A 21,955-nucleotide genomic window follows, 5' to 3' on the forward strand; every position below is an offset into this window, starting at 1 on the left:
GTGGTGAGCAGGGTTACTACCCAAAACCCTGCACCCTATTTACACTATTCATAGCCACAGCAATTCTAACATGGACGAAGAGGGTGAATTTATTTATTGTAATTATTTACCCTGAAGAGGTTGTTAATAGTTCCAGGTTTGAAGCTCTTCGTGCTGAAGATGATTTCTGCTAAGCATTCTTTTCTCTATTTAACAGTGGCCAATAAACCTACACTAAGAAGCAGTGATTAAAAACTCCATCTGCACTAACCTCTTAATTTCCCAAAGTGTATGTTTTCTCACTTGAAACTGTTTTTCGGCCTGACTTTGAAAAGGAAGAGAGGTCTCATTTAGATTTAAAGTGTTCCTGTGTTGCACATTCCCAAGATAGTTTTCCTAATTTCTTCTGCTGTCTTCACTTAAAGGCAGATCTCAGTCCCTCTGGCAAATCTCTCACTGGGACTGACATTGACTTGAGGTTTGGTATTCAAATGGCTGAGGCTATATTGTGTGGGCTTAAGGTGGTAAAAAACAATGGGAGTTGTAAGTGGTAAGATGTGAATACTTTCAACATTCACCTGGGGTCAGAAATTGAAAGTAACTTAAAACCTGAGGTTGGAACCCGAATGTGCTTATGGAGAGGCACCAAGCACCTGGGCTGAGGAAAAGGAATATGATGTTTTCCAGCTGACTGATTTTCCTGCCATATCCCCTTCTCTGCAAGCTATCTTTTACTGCTCAGCCTAGAATCCCAAACTGATAAAGATGCCGCTGTAAGCACCAGTTTTCTCTACCTGATACAATTTAGGCTCTGTGTCACCAGAGAATCTAACCTCTCTACTTACTGAGGATTGGAAACACTCACTCCCTTGGAATTTGGCAGTGTGATCTTAAGGTGGCTTGCCAAGTCTTTTGTGGGGGGTTTAGTTACCTATGACTAGTTTTCTTTAGAATACTGCCTCATTCTTTTGGGCCTCTGTGGCTAAATGGAGATGTACAGATGCATGTCTGACCACCCCTATTCAGTGATCAGCCAGAAAACTTAATCTTGGGTAAATGTGATAGAGTTAAGTTTTATTAGTAATAGTTTTCAACTGTGGTGGCTAGTTGGCAAATAAGGATGATACATGAATGCTAACTCAATATTATCAGGATAGTCCAGGATTTGAGAAGGCTTAATAGCTCAGAGTTGAAAAACAATTAGCAGAATCTCAGCTGCATTTCTTTTAAAGATATTTGCCTTGTTTACTCAAATGACTAGAGCTGAATGTCCTTACTAGAGATAATCTCTTTGCAAGGCAAGAGTTAAAAATCCTTATAATAAAAAAAAAAAAAATTCCTCATAATAAAAATCCTTATATATAAAAATCCTTATAATAAAAAATAGATGTATTTTTCTACATCTACATCAAAGATGCTGTAGTGTGAGAGTTACAGACATATATGTACAAACAGATAAACATTCAACATATTCCTTTTATATTCAATATATATTTTATACACACACTTCTGTCAGCATGTATACGTTGACCAGCAATAAACAATTTTAGCAGTACATTTTTCTTTGGAAACAAATACCAGCCAGTGATAATGGTATACTTTTTCTAGCATAGGATCTTTTCATGCCATAGACTTTGCCACTGGGGATTGTACTATGAGATAATTGACCCACGTGAGTTATGTGTCCTGAGTCTAAAGCAAGGGCACACGTGGTGGCATCAAAATCAATTATCTCACAATACATTCCCCAGTGGAAAGGACTACTGCAGTTAGAATAGACCCATGAAAAAGATTTAGGTATTTTAAAATGTTTTCAGTGACTCAATTCTTATAAATAATGTTCTTGCGTTATGCAAAAAAAAACCAAAAACCAATAACAGCGGTGTATTAAACTGTGCTAAGTGTACCTACTGATGAGCGCAGCTCACCTCACTGGGGATGAAATCTCATTGGGATATCACTGATGGAGTCTCACAATGGCTGTATTAAGTGGGCTGCCTCCATTGCTGCTATGCAGGTGACTGTCAAGTAGATGCATCTTCATTTCCTCTGCGGTCGTCATCCTCTCGCGTGTGTCAGGGAGCAGCAGAAGTAATGAACAGAGCTGCCAAGCTCTGAGGACAAAATTCTACCTCCGCCAATCCATGCAAACCCTTGCCAGGGTAAAACTATTTGGAGGGAGCAGAGGTATTTAACTCAGGGATGGGTTCTCCAGTCAGAGCCCGATCACCCAAATGATCATAGCTAAATTATCATGTACTGGAACTTTGAAACTCTTCAATTGCCCCGTTGCTTGGTTACAGGATCATTAGTCATCTATTCTGGTAGCAGGGTGAGAGGTGGGGGAACTGGAGGGAAGGGGGGAGAATATTACATGTGCTGTTGAAAATGCAATGAGCACATTTGATCATATCTAATTCCCATTTATATTACTGTGGACATCCCTACTGCCCAGCTGCCCTCTCAAAGACTCAGAGCTATGGGATTTTTTGATGCATGAATGAAGACTGGGAAGAGGGCCAGCATGCTGTTCATAGGCTCCTTCATCATTTATTACCTTCTAGTTTTAATTGTTTTCCTGCTTCTCCTGAGATATTTAACTAGGAGGAATTGTACTATGCAATGCAGACACGCGAGGTGGCAACTGAAGATTGCCTGTTAGCTCAGTGCATCATATAGTAGATGGATCTTAATAATATGGGGAAAACTATTTACATGAATAGAAGACGCCCATTTGTAAACCCTTTGTTACTGAAGTACACAAGTTTGACTCCTGTTTGTCCGTTATAGAAGTGTGGATTATATAATAATCACCACATATCTGCACTGTCTAGCCTTCTAGTAATGAAAATCAGATCTTTCCATATACCATGCTGTTGCATCCTGTTGTGTCTGCGGGGCTACATTTATCTCTGGTAAAAGGCTCTGGTAGTTTTACAATAGGGCAAAAATTTGGTCTGCTTAGTTTCTGACTTGTAGTCCAGTCGTGGAAAAATTAAACAGAAGCTCCCATAAGAGAGCTTGATAACAGGAGGTAAAACAAAGGGGAAGTTGGCAAAGGAGGGATGGATAATTAATAGGAAAGATATGAATGGACTGTGTGTTTCACAGAGTGGGATTTAAAGGGAAAAATTCAGCTCTCTCATTCCCTGTATCTTCAATAGAGCTCCATAGTGTTTTTCTTTGGGCAGCTTTCTGATGTCACCCTTGCCACCATTTGCCTCACCAGAGCCTGGTGGCTTTGTCACAGGCAGTACCTCTGTGGCAGTTACCTTTTGCTGTCCTCATGCTGCCTCCCAGCCCTACCCTGTCCGGCTGGAGCCGTGCATGCCATGGCCATGGCCTTTGCTCAGCACAGGGCCCAGGTGTGCAGAGGAGCCCGGTCTGCCTGCAGCTCCAGAGCCAAGCACAAACACACTGGCGTACCCAGGAGAGGGAGAGCTGGCAGTGCAGAGCTCTGTGCAATATGGCTCCAGACTCCACCAGTTGCTGCTCTGTGTTTCCAGAGAACCCCATGCTGTGAAGGGGATGTGACAAAATTCTCCCTGTCTCTGAGAAGGTCAGAGCCCTTGGCTGAGGCAGGAGTGACCACTTTGATTTAGGTCCTCTTTGATTTGAGGACTAAAATGATACAAGTCCTTTTCCATGCTTTGGGGATTAGAGAATTAGGGGTGGTTTCATGCCTCTGTTCCATTTTAGTCTTCAGTAAGGCAAGAGTTATGCATTACTCCAATTTCTTTTTAAAAAAACATACGAATACAGTTGAGAACAACTGTGGGAGCATTGGGGTTTGGAAGAATTGAAGGCTACTATTTCTAGGGGATCTTAGGTGAAGAAAGTGGCTTTAGAAACGGATATCTTTGGATTGACACCCCCAACATTATTTTATTATTTCTTCCAACACTTAAATTACCTTGAGTGTTTATCCCACCTCTTGGAGTAGTTGATTTTGTCTTCATGAAAGTTCATGTTATTTACTGCAGCAGTCAGGACTTTGTTTGCCTCATACCTAGAATTCCCTGTTAGTTAATTGGGAGAGTATTTGTTGACTTAGAAGGGTCTGCTGAGCAGAGTCCATGTTGCCAGGTTCAGCAGACAAAACATATACACCAGATTTATCCATTCCTCATCCATCTTGACAAAGGGATAAATATTGACTCAAATGTTCAATCTTGTTTCCCTCCCATCCCCCTTCCTAGCAAAACCCCAAGTACATGTTTAATGGATAGAGCCAATTGACCAAGCTTAGATAAAAATACCTTGTGCTTGTAGCTATGAAATGGCATCAATTAGCCTGAGTAACAGGTCATCGTGCCTGAGACAGCACACATCATTAGGCCTAAAAAGATGATAATATGTAATTTATAAATATATATATCATATGCTTTTCCTAATGAGTTAAGAAAAAACCTTTTACCATCATATACTTTTTAATTATGTAACGAATGTTACAGTATGTGAATCAGCTTGATTTAAAAATACAAAAGAGTTGAAGTACCCTAATAATAAATCTGTAGGTGTGTGTTGGAAAGGAGATGAATTTCGCGTGACTGATGAGATATTAACAGTTTTGACCTGATCTCTCAGTGACTGATATTGATAACACTCATTTCTAGAGCACACTGAGGCTCCCATACGGCACAGCCTCTGTTGAGGTTGGAGGGGATGTGTGCAGCTCATGCTGAGTCCAGTGTTTCTAAATTAGGTGCTTGGATCAACCCAATTCATTTTTGTGAATCACAACTGTAAATTTAGAAGGCAGAAAGTGCCTGTTTCATAATGCTGCCTGACTTTGGCAATGGGACATTATCATTGTGTGCTCTGAAGTGCTCCTCCTCGTCTGAGGTGTCAGCGTCTTGGGGCTCCTTGCAAGGATTTGCTGGCCTCAGAGTTAGGAAATGTTTTCCTGATAATCAGTCTATACTGTCAGTAGCCCAATTAAATCTCATTACTTCTTCTTATACTCCAGTGGGATCTGCAAACAATTCCTTGCTAGCCTCACTATCTGTCCCCTATCAGACACTCCTGGTTGATTATCTGGAGTCTCCAACCAAATTCTGGTTACAAGTCAGCCTGATTACTGTCTGATTTGTGCATGTCCAGGGCCCTTCTTCCTGCTTTGCATCCCATATCGCCCAACTGCATTTTTCTGTAAATCTGGTGTGCCATGATGTTTTGGTTAGAAAATAACTTCTATTCTGTGTAGAGTTAAATATCTGCCTGAGTGATAAAGGCAAAACAGTCCAGGCCTCATTTTCAGAAGGTTTGGAGTGAGGTTTCAAAGTTGGTGAAGCCAAAGAGACTTCAGTATCAGCCTGGTGCTACACATAGGTGTATTTTCAGAATGAGAGCTATAGTCATGAATAATAGGTAACAAAACTATGTGTGAAATGAGTATTAGAAAAAAATTCCAGACCATGACTCATTTTCAGGTCGTAGAGTGCTCTTAAGAGGTGGAAAACTGCCAAATTTCAGCAAAGTACTTACAAAACCATCTCCTAGCATTTTGTGAATATGTCTCCTTTGTTTAAGCCTCAATAAAGCTAGGAAGAGACAAGAAACTCTTTAGTCAATCAGAAATCAAGAGCAAACAAACTAAGGGAGGGATGGGCTGGAAAGGAGCTACCATATCTGACTTATGCCTGGTCCTGAAGTTTTCCATTTGCTGTTAGATACAATTCAGTCTCCTGTGGTATCAATAAGAAAGAATAAAGTAAGAATTGTGTAAAAGCAGCCAGTGTGATTTTTCTGTCCATATCTCTAGAGAGTACCTTGTGATGGTCTGCTGCTGTGACCTGCTCAGGTTGCACTTGACAGTGCAAGTGTCCATGTTTAATACCCCATGAATCAGGCAGCGGACCAAAAACTGATGCAGGTTTTTGTTCACAACAAATAGAGATGTGGAACTCACTGCTGCAGGTTGCCCTATGGGCTAAAAATAATGAACAGGCTAGAGTACGACTGATCAATCGTGCTCTAAAAAATTGATTGCTGGGAGGTCTGGACAGGGTCTAGTTGTGAACCTTTTTCTACCTTGGTTCACAAGCTTTTCCCCTAAGCTTCACCTGGTGGCCATAATTGAAAATGGGCTCCTGACTGTGGGCGTGACCCAGAGGGTTTAGTTCTTATGTGAGCAAGAGCAGCAGCATCTGGCTGATAGTTTCTCACTGATTTCACTCTGTCCAGAAAGGGACAGCCTGCCCAGGAGCCATCACCTCTCTCTCCTGTGTGAAACATCATTTGGGTCTGGCCTGAACACCTCCTTCCACTAGTTTAGCTAAAGGAGTCTTCAGACAGATAATCCAGAACGCTTGAGGGTATAGATTATTTAAACTGATTGCCACTCCAGTTCAGCTGGCCTGTTTTAGCATACCTATATAAATGTACAGTGAGAAATTTCCTGATACAGCCAGTTTTAAGCTGACAGAAATAGCGGCTACAGTGGGGTTTGCACTGGTTAAACTGAGTCCTTTTGATTAAACTGGTGCCAAATTCTGTGTGGACAAATCCTCATATTGTAACAAACCCACACATCCTCCCTTTCCTCTGACAATCATATCAGGCTGGTGAGTCCTATGGACCCAATCTAATAGAAATGGAATTTTTACCATGCAAATCTTATTACCTAAAGTGCCAATGAAACTAATGGGATTTTGGATAGTAAAAAATACTCTGTATGTGATACATAGTTTGGAATATAAATTCATGGAGTGGGGGGGAGGAATATAAGGAAAAGGAGCTGTTATTGCGTGTAGTCCTTTGTGACTTTGGAAGACCTATTCCTCCCAACACCTCTCACTTGATTTCAGAGGGACCAAAATGGGGTTTAATATCTTGTTGAAAATACTGAGCCCCTTGCAGAATTTGGTTTTGAAATTACACAAGTAAGTGTCTTGTTTGCTTTAGAACTCATATAAGGGAAGGGAACAGAGATAAAAAATATCCCAAACACTCCACTCGAAGGACAGACATATAGAGGAATACATAATTTTCCATTTTTACTGTGGAGGTTGGCTGAATGCATAAAGAACACAGTGAACATTTGGACATATTTTGACAATCCCTTGATAAAAAAAAAAAGAAAGTTAAAAAAAAGCGGAATCTATTTAGATAACACTTTCATTAAAGCCCCCTCCCCAATACACACACACACATATATATGCTAGTGTCCTCAGGCTTCCAACCTGTGTGGCAGCTCTCAGCCTGAGGACAGTGTCAACAGACAGATCTAAAGTTAATAACTGAAGTGTTGCAAACACTACATCCTTTAAAACTGTTTCCTGCAGTTCCTGTGTTGTAATAACACAGCACATCTTGAGAAGGGTTCAACACCCCTTGTCATTACTTGGGCATAATTCCTACTGATTTTTCTGGGTGCTTAGTTTATGTGTACATTCAGGCCTAAAATATTTTGAAGTAAGATCTTTTTAATAAACTACAGTGTTGTGCTATTTTGATAGTGATGGTGATTACTCAGTGTCGCTGAGCTTAATCCCAGTTGGCAGCTAAGCACCACACAGCCACTTGCTGACTCCTTTCCAGCGGGATGGGAGAGGGAATCAGGAGGGTAAAAGTAAGAAAACTTGTGGGTTGAGATAAGAACAGCTTAATAATTGAAGTGAAATAAAAGAATAATGAAAAATTGTAATCAAAATGCAAATAACAAAAAAAGAGAGAAGTAAAACTGAAGAAAAAAAAGTGATGCAAATATAAACCCACTGCTTACTGTGAAGAGAATGATGCCCAGACTATAGACAAGCAGCAACCCCCAGCCAGCTTTCGCCATAATTTATATACTGGACATGAGGGCATATGGCGTGGAATATCCCTCTGGTCAGCTGGAGTCAGCTGTCCTGGCTGTTTCCTCTTCCAGCTTTTTGTGCACACCCAGCCCACTTGCTGGCAGGGCAGCACAAGAAGAAGAAAAGTCCTTTGGGTAAGCAACAGCTAAAACATCAGTGTGTTATCCACATTATTCTCATTCTAAATCCAAAACACAGCTCTGTGCTGGCTACTGGGAAGAAAAATAACACTATCCCAACTGAAACCAGGACACTTGGTTTCCTGTCACTTGGGAAGCAAAGATGCAATAAATGATACCTTTATTTTTGCATTTATTTTAATGAAAAAGGCAGAAAAGGCACTTCAGAAAAGTGTTGGAAAGAGGAGGAGGTCAGATATAAACAACTGCAATGTGATGTACGTTTTTGTGGCGTTGATAGTTGTTATTCCCAAAGAAAATAATGCCCTTTTTTATTTGCTTTTAACATTTCGCCCTTGGCATCTGTTCCATCCATTGTGGACTAACCTACACTCTGTTCTCTGACAATGGGTTAAAGCAAGCACTTACTGAAAAGCATTCTCTACTTAATTACTTTTCCTTCTTCTGGAAGCTATTTTTTTATAGTCACATGTTAATTGTGTATTAGTAGGCCTTTCTGATTAGTTGAAAACATAATGAAACCTTTGTAAACAACAGGGAGAAAGAGGGAAAGAGGGAGGGAGGGAGCAGGAATGGGGGAGAAAGGGACCCAGAGAAAGAGAGGTGTGAAGTGGGGGCTGGATCGGTGGGGAGGAGGTCAGCCGGTTTTGAAAGGCAGAAATTATGCAAGTGGAAATTTCTTGTTTTTTTGAATGACAACTTCCCTCGCCCAAATTAATCAACTTACTTAACGAGAAATGAGATGCATGGAGATGCAAATTGGTGCTGATCTCCAAAAGCAGGGTGGCAAAGGCAGCAAGTTGGAATGGTGTGGAGGGGGGCTGAGCCGCAGCTGTCCACTAACAAGTCAGTCCTATTTGTAAAGGGCACGGAGCTGAATAACGGTTTTGTTATTGGCTTTTTCTCTTGCTCAGCCCTAGGTAGAAATGCTGCATTTGTTTCCTATTGCAGCGAGATAGATGTCCTTCTTTTTCGTCTCTCCTGCCTGTTTGGTTTTCACAGTGGAGCCCTGTGTTCTCCATGCACCCCAGCCTCTCCATGGTGAGGCAAAAAAATTGGGGCACATGAGAAACACAGGCTCAGGTGCAGGGTTTCAAAAATGCAAGGTAATCCTACAAATTATTAAGCTATCTGCACACTCCTCAGAAGGGCAGGAAAAATATAAAAAAAAAAAAAAAAGAAGAAAAAAAAAGCACATAAACAGTACTTAGGACCCAATTCAGTGATGCTCAGAGCCCAGCCTGTGCAGCTCAGATTCGGTGAATCAGCTGAATCTTCTCGGAGATGATTTTTCTTTCCCTGGAAAGCTGCTCCTAAAACACAATTCACATTGGTTGTTTTTAAAAGGACTCTCCTCTGTTTGCAGCGCTGGATTTTGAGCGGGCAGAGCCTCCCCCTCTCCGGTCCTCCGCCCCCACCCCCTTCTGTTGCTGCTCTAAAGAGCTGTGCTTATAGGGATTTTGCAGCTCTCCGTGTGTTATTAGAAAACGTGTGGCTGGGACGGTTAAAATGGGAGTGCTACTGTATGCAAGAGCAATGTTCACTGTAAGCAATCCAAGGAAATCCTGCCAAGGCAGTATATGAACAGCAGCCAAACAAAACACAGGCGCCTTTCCAGTGAAAACCAGCACACTTCTGCAAATAGAGGAAAAATTGACTTTCTGATTTGGAGTGTTTCTACAACTAAGAAGAATTACTACAGTGATTGTTCTAAAAATATTTTCAAGCAGCACATTCTCCGAGGCGTTGGGATGCTTAGCATTGTTTAATTATGCTGCTCTTAGGTGACCAATCTGGATTGTATAGAAATAAAATATGAAGTTTTTAGGATGTTCTTTTTGAGCCAAGATCAGGATTATTATTCAAGGAGCAGAAGTTGTATTTTTATCTTTGCACTTCAAGAAGTATGATTGGAGATTCATCTTTTGCAACTTCATAGTCATAGATTGCAATTTAACTGCTTTATCTAGAGCAACCCTCAAGATTCCTACCTCTGTAATTAATGGGTTTTATTTTTCATCTGAGTATTTTATACCTTCCTCTTTCCCTTGTCCCCCTCCTTGTGCCCCCTCCCCATTTAGGCTTTTAAAGCTTCTGTTCATTTTCCTTCTTTGTTCACTCAGGCTGGATTTTCCTTTGCAGGACTTCTGAGTCCTGTAGGAACCTTTTAGTGTAGATGTGTCTGCAAACATTCTGGCATTCAAAAATTTCTGTAATGATGGAAATTAAATGGAATTCCACAAATTTGTGTATTTTCAAGAAAAAATATGTTACTAAGAATTGTTTTGCTAGTAGCAACAGAATTCTTAAAAATGGAGTTTAAGAATGCAGTTTATCTAAAGTGCGCTAAAGAAATAGGACAGACCTAGGGCGAACTGCTATTGTCCTTTTTTTATTTCTAAAAATCAACATAGTATCAGCAGAAGAAAAAGCAACAGAATTGCCAAGGATTAATTTCAGTTTATGTATTTCATATATTTCAACTGCTTTTCCTTTTAACTAAAGATACATAAGATACTTTACTATTCGTGTCTCCATTTATTCCTCTAAAATATTTACAGTTGAGTTCTTTAGGCTTGTAGCTGCTGTGAAATCAGTTATCTTCTTTTAACTACACCACCACAACCAGATTTATCCCTACTGAAGACAGTGTCTTGAGACTAACAAATCCCAGTGTGGAAGAAGACTTGCTTCCAGAGCCCATTGAAGCCAGTGGAAAGATTCATATTGACTTTGGTGGGCTTTGCATTGGGATATTAAACATTCCTTTATTCTTCTTTTTTTTTTTTAATTTAACTATTCTCAGAGTGACAGACCTCACTTTAAACAAATCTTAAAGTCACCCTAATTTACTAAATCAGCTTGAGCTGTATTTAACATTCAGACAAAACTTCCAGTGAGGTGAAACTGTTGCATATACTCCTCCCATGGTAAGATCATGGGTTTGAAGGTCTAGTTTAAGCTGAGGAAGGATGGACCTCTGCCCTGTCCAGAGCTGCCCTTTTCCTTTGTGCATAATGCTGTACTCATAGCCAGTCTAACAGAGACAAAATAATATATATGTATAAACATACATATATGCATACATGCACACATACATTTAGATATGTGTATGCATATGAAAATAAAAGAAAGCTTGAAGATGTAATAATTTCTGCCTTGACTGTGAAGGATATCATCCTCTGTGTTCAAATTAGGACAGGGAAGTCGTGGCATATGTCGTGTCAAGGCACAGAGTGCAGTTCTGTGTCTTTAAATGTTGATGCATAGCAGTGAAACCAGGTGAGATCTGGCCCCAGGTGCTGGCTGCTGCATGCATTGTTGAACAATTTTTAAAGGATGCAGATTGGGTGGTTGGAAGAGGAAAAAGGATGTTTTTTCCTAAATACATTTTTTTTTCCTGTGAAATATGTTTTAGGTTTAATGAAATGATTAAAAAATTATCGACTTAAGCTTCATGCATTCCTTAATAACAGCTCTGTATAATCTAGGCCTGACCTGGCTCTTGCTGAGGAGCAGTGCTGGTTGTCACGCAGCCCCAGTTATGCCAAACAGAGGGAAGATTTTGTTGAGACCATGCAACTCATTTCACTGGTGGTTGTACATGCATGCTGAATTAAGGATCCTTCACAGAATTATTTAGAAGGGGAAGCTTGGATGCTGAAGAGGTGCTCCAAGGACTGCTTCTGCTTTCCCTGTCTGCACACTGAGAGCCTACATGGCTTGAAAAACTGCGCCAGAGCAAAGTCTTTTCCTTCATTCCTTTCAATGTAAATCCAGTTTTAAATCATTTTACATTCAAGAGAAGGGGCATCAAGGTAAATTTGCAGATAGTTTGGGTAGTGGCCCATATTGAAGGTGTGTGCCTTCTAAAACCTAATTAGAGGTGTAGTTTGTTGCAGGCAAAAATTATTGATACACAAGGAAGGTTTTATTCAGAGACATCTGTAGGTTGGCAGCTGTGCCAGCCATGTCTGTTCTTCTAAGTAACGGAAGCCACGCAGCCGGGAATAGCAACGTTTTAGTGACAAGTGTTGAGAATATTGGTTGAATTGCACTATGAAAATATTTTCATTATTTTTATTATTACTGTTCTGCAAGCGGGCTTGAGGTACGTGCCTGCCTATGTCTGCATGCGTGAGCAGATGAGCTGGAAAGGGAGGGCTGTTATTTTTATTTTTTTTCAATCACACCTCCTTAGCATTTTGTACATATCAGCATTCTAGCCGAGCGATTTGCTAATTGCACTGGAAGACCCACTTTAAATTCAGGAATACTGAAACTTTGAAACTGTAACATTTTGACTGGCGAGAATGACCAGTCTTCTTTTCTCTTTCACAGTGAGCTAGTTGAAGGAAGCTGGCATTGTCGCAGAGTGAAAGCTCTGCAGAAGTGCCGCAGGTTTTTCATATGGAAATGTGAAATAATGGGGTGATTAAATAGAGCTGTATATTAAAGTACATCTGACATTAGAATTAGCATAATGTGCTCTAGCCCTAGGCTGAGTACTTTATTTGCCATCTGCGTCGGACCAAAATCCCCTGGGGAAGCGCTAAAATATTCTGAATAAACTCAGCCCGAGTTCTTATTGAGAGTAAAATACCATTTGTGGCACGTCGTATTGATTCGTCTTAATTGCGGTGCAGAAAAGAACATTCAGTTGCTGATGACTTTTGTACTCTGTGACAAGTCGGCTGGAGTTATTCTAACACTGCAGTTGGTTAACCTGAACAGACTGTCGTGCTCAGAGAAGGAGAAAACCTTATCTTCAGTAGCATAAACTATAGTATGATCTCCTGGCTTTACTCCTTTCTATCCTGATGGAGCATCCTTTTTTTTTAAATATTATTATTATTCCCTGAAAACAGCAGCCAACAAACTGGAGAGAAAATGGAGCTTCATTGAATCAATCCAAGAAAATTCACATTCTTACCTAGTTATTCTCTGCAGTCTCCCTCCTTACACTTCCACCCCCATATCTTTTTTAAAAAAATCCAGGAACATCTGACCAGCTTTCATCTAAGGGAGTGAAAATCAGTGGAACTTGTCCTTGAGGATCCATCTCCAGAACCATTAGTTCAAGAGATTTATTATGTATATTCTGTAAAAAGCTGCAGCTTCTCCTGTGCATAAGCCCACAGTCTTAGCTGGCTGTAATGGTTTGATTTTTGTCAACTCTCTGCTCAAATAGGTTGCTGAATACCTTTGAAAAAGTGCTTATAACATGCATAAAAGATAAATATTTCATCTGAAGGAAAATACTTTGATGCTCCATGCAATTCTCTAACATTCATAAGGTCCAGTTTTTACCCTATAATTGCCTATCATTATACACAATTTACATATTCAAACATTCTCTACAAACCTTAGTCTAGCATGTTTTTATTACAAATTCAGATCAAGGGAATAACCTTTAACTTCAGAGACAAATGAGACAAATTTACAAGTGCATGTCTGCTGTTTTCTTGTGTTTTATAAATCCCTGCAGACCTGAACACTTTTGCTATAACGCCACTCAGAACAATATACATATATTACTACTTGTTTGTAGTGCTTCGGTAATGAGTCCCCTTTGTATTAGATAACCTATATAATTCAGCATCTAGGCCCTCCATAACGTCAATTATCTCCTCATAGCTAAATGTACATTCCATTAAAACAAGATTTACAGCCTTTACAATACTTCTTAGGCTTGAATGTGGAGATTTTGTGGATTTAAAGAAGCAGAAATGGGAGTTAGCATTTGTTAAAGAAGCAATGAATTAAAACAAAAATGCTATTTTATTTAGCAACTATGAATAGACACCTAATACCCTTAAGAAATAGCTGTAGTAAAACAGACAGAAGTACTCCTGGGGAAAAGAATCCCAGGAAAATTTGTATTCACCCTTTGGCTTTTTTTATTGTTTTCTAATTTACTTTTTGTTTTTCCATTATATGACATGGACAATTTCCTTCATGTACCCTCCATTTAGTTCCTATTCAGATTACTGAGAATTCTTGACTGGAAGATGAGAAAATGGCACCTTAGAAGTCTGTGGGAAAAAAAAATCCCAGCACTTGCCAGTTTTCAAACAAAACTGCTTACAGGAAACCAATTTAAAGGGAAGCTGCTGGCATATTTCATATGTTGTAGGAAAGACTGACATTATTTCAAATGCATTTGAATACCTTATGCAAAGGAAAGGCCTAAAAGTGTCCTTGAGCAGTACAAGGATTTTTCATGAGTGCTGTAAATGGGATCCTATATATTAAACCACCAGCCATGGATAGTCCTATGGTCTTTTAATCTCATGAGTGGGTACGGTGCCCCTCTGTACCATTGTCCCCATTTTAGCTGTTAGTTTTCACTTATTTTATGCTGCAGGTTTGTAAAACATCTGTTCAGTCTGGTAGTTGATGTTTTAGGTTCAAAGGAACTATCTAAAAGACACAAAGCTGTTTAGATGCTAAAGGTGGAGTTAGTTGAAACTGTTGTATCACAAAGGGCTAATTTAAAAGTTAACTCATTCACTATTGATCTTTTAATATTGATTTTCCTGTTTGCTCCTTACTTTTCACACTTCTCCCTTCCTCTGCTTTATAAATTGCCTTTGCATTTTAGATTTAACACCAATTAGGAGAAGGTGTTCAGAGATGACAAACATGTTTTTTATCTTCCATTTAAATGGTGTTTCTGGGTAAAAATCCCCGTGTCACAAGTTCCAACTTCTGCAACCCATTTTTCTTTCCTTTTCTGCACTAAGTAAAAGCATTTCTTATACTTCTGTAGGCTGAACATTAACTTCCAGTAAGCCAGAAGCTCTTTTAAGGAGTGAGAAATTGGACATCCAGAAGGAAGTTGCCCAAAATGCCTATTGACATTTTATACCTAAAAATATAATATTACCATTTTGTAATGCACTAGAAATTAAACTGAGCTGTGCATTTGGTTCATTTATGTGACTCTGGCAGTCCAGATCTGAGGTATGATTAAGTCTCACAGAAAATGGGACCATTGAACACAAGCTGCTTCAGCCAAAGGTCGCCCATGTCCATTAAGAAGCAGGAAGCATCTGTTTGTGCTGTGCATGGCTGTAGTCTGCCTGCAGCCTCCTCCTTTTTCATAAGCATAAATGCCAGAGAGGACATATAATATGCTTCTGGGGAAAGTTCAATGAAAAAAACCAAATGAATTGCAACTTGGTATATTTTTGTAAGTCTAGTTAAGATCCTTGTTAGTGACAACCTGGTATGGTTTATCTGGAAAATTTTGAAAAAGTCTGCATCGGTGATCATCACAGCTACTTTGAATTCGTAGCAGGATAATTCAAATCAGAGTTTGGCAAGGTGTATCAGCTTGATATTGCTCAGATTTTCAAGGATTCATGCTCTTTGTTCTTGGAGTTCTGAAATGTTGGCTGTAGATAGCATGAGAGTCTGACTTCTCAACTCTCTATTGGTAATTAATTCATTTGGTTTTCCCCTAATTTAATAAAATAGTTAATTTGGCAAAATAGATATCTATTATTACAAGAGTGACAAACAGATCATTTGCAGTTCTGCCTAATAGGAAAAAACCACTGCTGTAATGGCTTCAGAAAATAAAATAGTTTTCCAAAAGTGGGGTAGCACTTCATCCACCAAAACTAGAGCTTGGCAGTTGACTTTAGCACAGGAAGAATTATTAGCTCATTACTAACAGTAGTGTAATATTAATATTTTTTAATATTTGTGTCAACCAGTGCTACTGTAGATAGTTTCCAACAGGTAGAAAATGCTCTCAAGAATATTCACATCACTAATCAAAATCAGTGGAGGGAATGATAGAGTCTTGTGGGGTGTGTAGGTTCTCTTGGCATAAAGCTTCTTTGCATAATCTCTGTTGAGAGCTTGCAGCCTCACTAGTCAAGGTAGAAAGTGGATGGGGAAAGCTGTAAAACATACAGGCAGTGTGTGGGAGAAGAATATTGCATGAAGTCGTGATTTTTCTTGTGTTGAAGATGGCACTGGAGGAGATAGGCTATCAAGAGGCAAGGTAGGAAAAGAGAACAGGGCCTTGTATGGGAGGAAATAGGATTCTGTAGCTGAGAAGTAACACCTCACGATTACTTCTTTCTTCAGACACCCCTGATTTTCCATCCACCTCTTAAAAGCATTTCATTTTTCTTTCCTTGTCACATTCTTTCCTCTGACTGGCCTCATCCTAAGATTCCCCATTTCCAGATGATGACAGGCCCTGTGGCCCCCTCATACTTGGGCTTTTACACCTAAACCTTCATCTACTCTTCTTGACTGAGATGCACTTCAGGTTGGCTGAGATTTACAGGAGACCAGGGCTGTTTATCTGAGCGTAGAATTGGAGGTGCGTGGGCTGTGAGACTGCAGGCAACTTGTTAAGTCATAAAATACCAACTTTAGCTTCCAATTGACACTAACTTTATTAACTGTTGGTGATAGTTCCTGTAACCCTCAGCAGGATGTGCTGCAAGACTCTCTTCAGCCCTTTCTTTAGATGAGGGAGTATAGGGATGGATGAACTGTGCTAACTATGGGGATGGAGTTGTGCTTGTTTTTCATCTTCAGTTCTTGCTGCCATCAAAACAGAATTAATATTAAGAGAAGTAGAAAGAGATATGGGACTTTTGTGTCTGTTGTTTAAAGCTAGTGACTTGCATTGGACTGGCAGGGGGGATTCACACCCAGACTTGGACCCTACTTTACATTTCTATCTTAATTTTTATTGAGACAGTCCTTCTGAAATTGAGGTAGCAGCACTTCCAAACAGCTCAGTGAATGCAGGGAGGGAGGGTAAAACTCTCAGTATTGTGTCTGCTCAGATAATGTTTATTCTATTATAAACATAGGTAGAATAAAAGTTCTTGCTAACTTGGAAAATTTAAAGTTGTAATATGGCTTATAAACCCCCTTCAGCACAAATACTGAATACTGAATACTATACTCAATATATTAGAGATATTTTTGCAGACCAAACCAAGCACTAAGCATGAACTGATATAGGTCACATAGCAGATCAACACTGCAGACACCTGAAAAGCATTTGGCCCTTGTCTGGGTGATCTGTCAAACCACTTATGATGATATATTTTTTTCACCATGCAACACTTAATATTTCCAGTATTTAATGCCCTTCTCTTTAATGTCATCTGGTCTTATAAGGAAACTTGTTAAAATTGTGTTCTCAATTATGGCATTTTAATTTAATAATAATTCAATTAAAGGTGTGTTTTTTATGGAGCATCCATGCTACCTTTATTGGCATTGTTAGGGTAACCATCATAATAACAAGGAGTAATTATTTATATGTTCATTAAAAATCAAGTGGTGGAGAAGAGAGTAATATTGGAGGAAAGATTGTAGGAACCAGATACATGTCTGTTCCTGAGTGCTACAATAAAAGGTGTCCTTTCTTTAAAGCTTGCAAGTTTCTACTTTTCCTGAACTTCTAAAGGTGCAGTAAACCAACATTAAAATTCCTTAACATTTTTTATTGCTGCTGTTGTAACTTTGTAAAATGGAACCAGAAACATTATCTGGAAAGTACTGCTAGAGGTAAGGAATGGCAGTGGTTATGGACCTGACTGCAGGTCCTCACTGCAGTCCTGGCAGGGGTTATGGGTGGGTGATTAAAACGAGGGGGAGTTCATTCCCTGCTGCCGCTAATGGAATTACTCAGGCATGCTGAGGGGAGGATTCATAAGGCACTGGATGTCACTGTAGCTCAGCAGAAAATAATGAATTCTCAACAGTTCTTATCTCACACTGATTATTGTTTGATGGTATCCAGAATAACTGAGGATATTTTGAGGGAAATTTTTATCTCCAGGGTAAAGGCGCACAGCATCCAGGGTACATATAAAGTTATGTACCAACTGGGCAAGGAAGATCTGCATATCACTAAAGGATGTAAGTCAGACTGCAGGGGACAGATAAGTCAGGGATTCAGGCTGACTGGTGCAGTGGGGTGGATGTCTACAGACCCTGTCTAGTCTTGTTCTGACCTATGTTTTCTCACTGTCTACTGTAAGGGCAGAATTTGGGAGGCAGGGTCTGAATTCAGCTTTGTTTAGAGCTGTTCATGAAAAAGGCTCCTTATTGCATTGACATTTTGAATGGAACATAATCTGTCATGCACTAATCGAGGGAACGCATTTTAATATTTCTGGAAAAGACAATTTTTTGTCATAATATGCAGAAAAGGCAGCAGTGTTCAATAAGTTCAAAGTTTATAGTGACCTGGTTTAGGAGATGATACTAGAGAGATTTTTAATCTCCCAGGTAAAAATACAGCAAGATCTAATTGTTGGGAGTTGAACTCAGCAATTCGAATCGGAAAGACAGCTTTCTTTTTCATACTGAAAATAGTCAACATGGCCACTCAATACTCCAATACAAAGTGAACTGTCCCTCAACATTTCCAAATCAAACTGGGAGAAGGGGATGCTAGAAGACACAAAGTGGTTCAGCGGCAAATCCATGGGTTGGATGATAACTGTGAGGTGCAGACTAACTTGTTTCCTGTGTTTTGCATGTACATCTGGGTAGGACAATATACTAAGATCTTAAATTGCAGGAAGAAAGATTTAGATTAGGCACTTGGGGAATCTTAATGATGGTAAAGGAGAGAAGGAATGAGGTAGACTTTAAAAAGATTGTAGGCTCTCCATTTGGTGGCCTTTGAAGCCGGATATTGGAGCAGCTGGCATAGATATGAATAGATTCATAGATGTGGACATGTGGTGACAGGACAAAGAGGGAAATAAAAGAAAGTAGGTTTAGATAAGATATTAGGAAAAAATTCTTTGCTCTGAGGTTAGTGAGGCACAGGAACAGGTTGCCCAGAGAAGTTACAAATGTCCCATCCCTGGAAGTGTTCAAGGCTAGGCTGGATGGAAGTCTGAGCAGCCTGGTCTAGTGAAAGATGTCCCTACCCATGACAGAAGGGCTGGAACTGGATGAACTTTGAGGTCCCTTCCAATCCAAACCATTCTATGACTCTGTTATCCTTTTGGTCAGGAATTGGATGAGGCCATACCTTAGGGTTTAAATGGTCTTAGTAGGATTCAGCCCTACAAACCTCTATCATGTCTACACTGGCAGTATTTGTTTGGCTTTACTGTAACCTGGAAGCTACAATTGATTGCTCAGGAGCTGCGACCTGGATGTCTCATCTCTGTACATACACATATCTATGAACTACTGTAAAAATAAATTATACTTCAGCTCTCAGCCCTGAAATTCAAGCCTAGTTACAGACTGTAGGATTGAAACCATGTGCAATTCAATGAACAGTATTAATGAAGTCTTGGCTTGTGTTTGACTCTAAGCACATGAATAATTTCATCACTATCCAACAGAGCACTTCAGCCTATGCTTAAGTTTCACTGATGTTGATTACTCACATGCTCAAAGGGAAGCACATGCTAAAGTGATAAAGACTGCATATGGCAAAGACTATATAGGTAGTTGTCATAAAGTTGGTATTTAGGCAGACTTCAGTGCAGGTGGCAAGGGATTAAGATAGCTATATATCAAAAATAGCCTTATAACAAAGACTTTTATAGTGTAGGTGCCTTATTAAATGTAAGGCTCATTCTTGAGCAATGCATGGCTGTTTCTGGGCATGTTTAAAATATTTAGCAAGTTTTTGATCATAAAAATGTTCAGAGTGGATCTTCAAAGACTTTTTGACATTGTTCTGTTCATAAAAGTGAGCATCTACACTGCTCTGGGCAACTTTTAGGCAAGATAACCAAAAGTGATAATATGGTAATTAATATTTTTTTCTATTTTTTTTTAAAGAGGGAGTCTGGGCAGCGTCTTTGAGGGCTGTAAAAATATATATATATATGTATCCATATTTGAACATTCATGAATCAGTCAGAGATTAGTAGCTGGGTAGCCTACAGTCAATTTTGCTGTTGTGCTGAGGTCTCCTGAAGAGGAGCCCTGAGGAACATGAAAGCTAAACAAAACAAACAAGGGAGATAAGACCTATGGCTGCTAGCATATAAATCTTAGATCATTAGTAGCACTAATTTTGTCGTTTTGAAAGAAAACTAAAAAGGTGGGGACTTACTTTCCCCTCTTGAATTTCATGTAGGTGAAGTTTTGGAGAGCAAAACAAACCAAAATATCTTAGTTCCATGTAACATGTAATAGCAAGCATCCAGTCAGCTGCCATTTTGAGGGTAATTTTTTTAATCAGCCATTTCAGTTTTAGGTTGGCCTTGATCCTCAGCCTGCTCAGGAATTTTCCTTCTTACGTTTGTGCCTTTTCTGAAGTAAACATGTTGCTGTTGTTGTTGCCTAATACACAGCTGCTTTCTTCCTCCTGTCAGTTCTTGAGCTAAGCAAAGAGAATGCATGCACATACACAGACACTCAGTCACTTTATTTTTTTAAAGAAAAAAAAGCCCACAACAAAAAAAGAGTGCATGCTGTGACTTTAAAAATGAAAGAATTGAACAGCTGTGGGTAATAAATCAATTAATTAGAGTGGATAAAGTGAAGGTGAAGGGTGCAGAGCACTCTTTAATTTGAAGATATATGACCTTGTAAGATGCTGCACTTCATTTGCTATTAGATCACACTTTGGAAGGGGCTTTATTAAAATCCATTCTAGGGTGAGCTGAGGTAAAACATATTGTTTAAAAAAGCTTTTGACAGAGTATGTTATATACTTTAGTCTGCTTCAGTGATTTCTGTCACTTTTTATACTACACATGTTGCTGTGCAAGAAAAGTTAAAGGTCTAGACATTTTCATAATATTTCTGTAAGAAACAGAAATTTAAATATTTGAAGTAATAATGGGAGCATTTACTGTTGCTTTGGCTGCAAAGCTGACATAAAACTTCCTAACTGCTTCAGTGCTGAGTAGATTTTTAAGGGATAATGTATCAGTTCCTTTCCATGTTTGTATGTGGCTTTCATTAATGTCAATAGTAGTTACAGGCACTTTTTTCCAAGCCAAGGGCAGTTCCCAAACTTTTTTTTCCAATACTGATTGTCAGAAATTAATCAAAGCAACTGTGTCTGGCCCATACAGACACAGAGCATGGGGCCAGGGCATGGGGGCCACATCAGCCAGGCAGAAATGTCTACTGTATTGTGTACATTTTTTATTGGCTGTGAAGAGGCAGCTTCAGTGATTTCAGGGTTTGAAGCTGCTATCCACAGCAACAGCCCTACTAAATCAATAAGTGCATGAAGATTTGCACCACATTTATCACCTACCTTTGTAAATATGTCTCAATCTGATACATGCTTTTTCCTTTATGCTGTTATGGATGCATATTGGTTGATAAGATTAAATAAACTGACAGGCTGATAGGTAGGCAGATAATCTTCTAGCCTCCTTGTCTAAGGTTTTGTAGGTTTTGTTAGCAGCAGTCATTCCTGCAACAGCCAGAAGAGGGGAATTCAATCAGCTTCTCTTGATGAGCCCAAGTTCAAATGTTTGTTTTTGGGGTTTTTTTGGTCTGCTATGAGTCATTGCTCTTTACAAGGTAGTTTTGATAATATGTTTTTGTTCACTTTATAAACACTTTAATTTTCAAGCTCATGCAACAGGCTTATGGGAATGGCAGCGTCCCTTCTAGAAAGGCTCTGTTAGCTCAGCTTTGGATTTGAGCTCCCATGGAGGGGCTGAATCAGGGATTGCTTGTGTCCTGGTTCCACCATGGGTCAGAAAGGAAGCTTGGTTCAAGTATTGAGCTTTCAGGAAGTTTAGTGCCTTTAGGTTCAGTGGGGCCATTGTAAGACAAAACATGTGCTATCATAAACAAACAAGCAAGCAAGGAATTAATTTTTGATTTTCCAAAATGGTCAGGTTTTTTTTCAGGAAACCTCCCAATCATTTAAAAACAAACAACAACACAAATCCTGGATCATGATTTTCAAGTTGACACATATTTATGAATTTATCAGAGTCTTGCAGAGGCATTGAAAAAAGGAGGGGGGGAAAAGAGGGAAGTGCTTTTTGCAGATACCACATAGTTTACATTGTGCCTAGGACCGGAATTTTCTAGCTA

At 39.5% G+C, this 21,955-nt stretch overlaps 1 protein-coding gene across 12 annotated transcripts in view; it reads left to right on the plus strand.

The window, feature by feature from the left end:
- BCL11B (BCL11 transcription factor B) overlaps positions 1-21,955 on the plus strand; it is a 95,967-nt gene that overhangs the window by 65,752 nt on the left and 8,260 nt on the right. The window lies entirely within an intron of this gene.

Source organism: Zonotrichia albicollis, chromosome 6 (genome assembly GCF_047830755.1).
Source record: "Zonotrichia albicollis isolate bZonAlb1 chromosome 6, bZonAlb1.hap1, whole genome shotgun sequence".
Taxonomy (NCBI): domain Eukaryota; kingdom Metazoa; phylum Chordata; class Aves; order Passeriformes; family Passerellidae; genus Zonotrichia; species Zonotrichia albicollis.